We start from the raw sequence: 5,148 nt of genomic DNA on the forward strand, positions 1-5,148 counted from the left end.
CCCGCTCCGAATCGACGAGGGGAAGATAAACTTGCATTTTTGGAGCGATCTCCCCCACACCCCTCCTCAGCCCTTCTCCCTCCGCCGTACAAAATGGCCGCTGCTGGAACTTGACCAGCCCATCAACGCCTCAGCCGGCTGATCTTTCCGACGACCAGTGACGACTGTCACTGCTTAGCTCCAGTAGAAACACGCGACACAGGCCGGGCGAAATTATACGTACCACGGCGCCCATGTCACAAATAACGAAGACGTCCGCGTTCGGCACCGTCACATACCTTTCGGCCGCCTCGAAGCGGCGGTGCACGGACAGCGATTGCCAGCGGTGGAGTTCAGATTTCTAGTACGACTTTAATAAACACGGAGGTAACAAGCCATCACTTGCGCGGTCGTTGCCTAACCGCTTCTTGGTTTATTTCACGGGAAAACGCCGACGGATAGCAATGTAAAAGGGTAAACAATCACTGGCTGCAGAATGAATAGGCCTAACCTTGCGTCTGCCTCCGGCTTTTCTGTCGTTCTTCCTCTCACGATCACAGATGCCAGCGCTTACGATTTGCCACGCTCCACAGTCCCGGCTTTGTATCCCTGATCTACGCGAGGTAGAAGCGTTCGAGCCGTCACAATCTAGAGTAAACAACCGACGCACCCGAATAGATCCAACTCCACGACCCGACGACCCGACCGTGGCCCGAGCAGCCCGACCGCCGACCGGCCCGCCGATCTCTCCAACCTCGCCGCGCATGCGCACCGCCAATTTAGACGGAAATCACGTGGGCCGCTCTGTCAAGTTCCGGAGAGATCTGTGAAATCCCCCAGAGCAAGTTCGGCGGAGTTTGGGGCGCTCCGTGGAGCGGGCGCTGCCAGAGATTTACGAGCGGAAGATGACCAACTTGAGCCAGATCTGCGAGCGGAATATGCGCGCTCCAAATGGAGCGCTTTTGGAGCGCTCGAGATCTGCGAGCGGAATTCACCATTAGTCTCTAAAATAAAAACTACTCTCCGTTTTACCTTCAGTCTAAGCGCAGTGAAAGCCGATCCAGCGCCGGGAGAAAATCGCGTGACCTGCCGGTTGGGCAGCGCGACACAGGGAGCTCAAGGTCACAAGACACTCTCTCAACGCTGGATTGGCTGGGATGCCTCCTAGCGTCCGTTGCGCTGGGACTGATGGTGAAACGGAGCATAGTACACCTTGGCAAAAATTGTTTTCTGACCTTCACTGTACATGTGACGGAGAGCCACTGCCACGCTTATATGGTCAAAGTCTGAAGACTATTGCATGACCCCATTAAAAGCCTGCAAACATAACAGGGACTTAAACTTCCTGATATCTGTTAACATTTTTTTTTACTCTTAGCCGAGGAGCCCCTTCTATTCTTAGCATTGTTGCAATTAAGCAGTCCAGAAGCCTAAATGCCTGGTAAACAATAATGAACATAGTATGGAGTGTTTGGCACTGGTGTAGAAACAATTGAGGAAACTCCGGTGCTGAGAGAACTCAAGGATACTGTACTAGGAACCCTGTTTGAGAACCCGTGCTTCAGAAAACTTAGCTAGAAAGTCGGAGACAGCGTAGCCTAGACAATAATTTTAAGCACACAGTTGACCAAATCTTTTCATCTTGACCATCAATTTAATACGATAACTTAGGGTTTGCTGATGCAAAAACACCCAACTGACGTTATACTTTACCAAACAATTAATTTAAAAACAACTAAAGGAGCAAAATTTCTCAAAACATTCAGCAGCCTAAAGCTGGGATAAAAAGTCAGCTGTCTTTAGAAAATTATAGATAAAAAAAACAATACTGAAGGATTGTTAAGTTTGATCGCTGATATATATCATTGATCAAATTTAAATGGGAAGTGCACCGATTTTAATGTTAGAAGAATTGGCAGCTTGTTATTTTGATATTATGCATCCAAGCACACGTGACCAAAAACACGTCACCGGACCCCAAAAAACTGTTATTCCTCGGAGTAATCATAAAGGAAAAAAAACTTTTTTTGCCATCTGCAGCCGCGTCTGGTAGTTGCGGTAACTACGGTGAGAGCGCCCCAGGGGGACACGAGGAAGTCAACAAAAACCTGTCCTCCTTCGCTGCTACGCCGGTCGTCAGCCCCATAGCGAACCCACTTTTGTGTTGATTGCTTGCCGCGACCTTCGACGATGCTCATCCTGTAAATGTCGACAATCGCGGAGGAAGCGGCACGGGTGTCCGAAGGGAGAACGCAAGGGGAAGCCACGTTATCCCCCAGAGTATGTCACTCGAAAGGCCACGTGGAGCGTTGAGAACCAGATTGACCGTCAATTTGTTTCATTTTTTTCAAATAAAATTTAAAGCTCGCAAGAAGTTATGGCTTTCTGTTTTTCGTTTCATAGGTGACACAGATTAATATCCGCAGTTAATTGGCCAAAGTCCGAAAGTCGTCCCACCACTTCATTAAGCGGAAAACATGAGATTGAATTTTAATGTAGCAAACATTAAAGCATGCTAAAGCTGGGGTACATTATTAGAAATCGGAGGTGTAGCACAGACGTAATTACACACAAAAAGACAAATACCTGACTATTATAAAAAAATATACATGATCGCCAAAACACAATAGTGTCGAGAGTAGGCTTAGCATTTGTTTGAGTTAAGTCTGTTTGCAATAGTGCCGTCCCATTTCTTCATTAGAGCAATTTACTCCCCTATCAGTCTCTAACTCCCTCTTCGTGAAGGGTCCACTTCATCGCAAAGCCAGTCAGGCAGCAGTTTGTGAGGGCCTCGGTCCCAAACACAACTACCACAAGGTTGCTGGACATAGATGGATGGCTGCTTTGAGTCGACGAGTTTGAGCCTTGCCTCGGGAACAACGATGTCTCCGAAGGATATCTGAAACATACACACAGAAAGAAATATGGTGATTACAACCATTTGAATGCTTTTCAGATGAACGCATATGCATAAATAGCTGTAACATGCTTGTGGTAAAAAAGCGCATGATGAACAAAGCTGGCTAACAGTAAATTGAATAATTGCGCTAGTTGGTTCATTGTAATAAATGTTTAAAAGCGCCGAAAACAAGGTATAAGACGAAGGTAGACAACACAAATCGGACTCGCAACAGTTCTTTATTCGGAAAGAACATTTACTATGTAGGCCACATTGGCCAGCCTAGTAATCATGTCGGGAAAATCATTTTTGCTTAATAGGGCGATTGCTGCCTCACACACTCGTTTTCTTTTGCCCGATTTTTGTATCACTCATGCAGTTCTCTGCTTGTCTTGTCATTGTATCTAGAAAAAATCTTAACATCCTGCAACACCGGGGAATGGATGCTCCCACTGCAGCGAATGGCAAGGTGGCCAGCTGGGCTAGCTCGCGTTGGAGCCCCGTGCTCACAGGCACGGTCGTTCACACGCCTTCACGTCTGGCCAATATGCACTGCAGCTCACATTAGTGGTATCTGACACACACCGAGCAAATTTATTCTTGTGTTTTATGCTGCAATGCTCACACGGCTGCTCCGGGCTGTTGATTATGTGGCAGAGCCGAACCATCTTATCGGGTGCCAAGAACATCGCAGGAATGCGGTAGCACTGACCCGCTTTCTTTAAATCTGCGACATTCAGTGTAAGTATGGTGCCAAAGCTTGTGTCACGAGCATGTTTGCTTATGCCTCCAAACTTTTTTTTAACAGGCTTTCGGCGACCTGAATTAAGAGCCGTTCAAACACTTGCAACCGAGTACGACCGAGAAAGACAAGACCGGTTTTTAAGCCCTTTGCGACCTCGTAGGACGTGATGCGCTGCTGCGGAAAAGGTTGTACGCCATCGCAAGATGCTCAAAACCGGTCTTGTCTCTTTCGGTCGTACTCGGGTGAAAGCGTGTGAACGGTGCTTGAGTCACATCTGGGGGTAGCCTGCTTCTTTCAGTGGTGCTATCTGTAGCGCAAAGCTATCCCCTACAGAATGGCCACAAGACTTTTTGAGAGAGATGTCTCCAAACACATTAACACTTCCTCTTTTCTTTCTTTTTTGCTTTTAAAAGGCACTGCCAATGTGTTTGGAGGCCTCTCTCAAGGAATATTATGGCCATTCTGTACATAATAGATTGCACAACAGAAATAAGTAGGCTACACACAGATGTGTGTAATTCAAGTTCCCGAAAGCCTATTAACAAATTTAAAAATATAAACAAACCCGCTCGTGAGAGGTCCAGTGTGAGACCAGCTGCGATAGCATACTTACATTCAGTATCAAACAATTAAGGAAAGTCGGTCAACGCTACCAAATTTCTGTGGTGTTCTCGGCAACAAATAGCATGGTTCGGCTCTGCCACAGAATCAACAGCCCCGAGCAGCCGTCCGAGCCTTGCAGCAATAAACACAAGAATGCAGTTGCTGAGTGTGCCTCGGAGTTTTGTATCAGATACTTGTATTATAAGGTGCAGTGAATATTGGCCAGCAGGACAGGTCTGTGAATGACCATTCCCGTGAGTACGCGACAGCAACGCGAGTTAGCCCGTCAGGCCACCTTGCCATTCACTGCAGTAGATTCCCCCGTTCCCCGTTGTTTCATGACGTTAAGATTTTTGTTAGATGCAGTGACAATCAGAGAACTACGGGAGGCATACGAAATATGGGCAAAAGAAATGTCTGTGAGGCATGAATCGCCTTATTAAACAAACATGCTTTGTGCGAAGTGGCGATGACTAGGCTGGCCGATCGGGCCTCTGTAGTAAATGTTGTTTCAAAGAAAGGTACAGTTGCACAACTCTCCAAATAAACAACTCTTGTGATGTCTGCCTTCGTCTTAGTCCCTGTAGCTTTCGGTGCTTTTACACCTTTAAGAGTTTTAATAATCAATATCCACAACACTCGTGCAAATGTCCCCCCAAAGAGAAATTGCGCGTTGACTAGGATACGTGCCTCGAACCATAATCACACTTCTCCATTTTATGATTGCCGCCACCGGACGTTCTGAATTGGCAATCTTACAGCATACAGCAGTCGACCTGGTAAAGCATAATGGAAGCTGATGAAAACAACCAAAGTAGAGCACATTCCAGGCTTATCCGCATTGTTTATTAGAGCAGTTTTTTGCTTCTTTTTTATTTTGAAATCGCTAGTATTCAAAGGCAATACCCTGCATTTGCAGAAA

Source organism: Ixodes scapularis, unplaced genomic scaffold (assembly GCF_016920785.2).
Source record: "Ixodes scapularis isolate PalLabHiFi unplaced genomic scaffold, ASM1692078v2 PGA_scaffold7__128_contigs__length_106722199, whole genome shotgun sequence".
NCBI lineage: Eukaryota > Metazoa > Arthropoda > Arachnida > Ixodida > Ixodidae > Ixodes > Ixodes scapularis.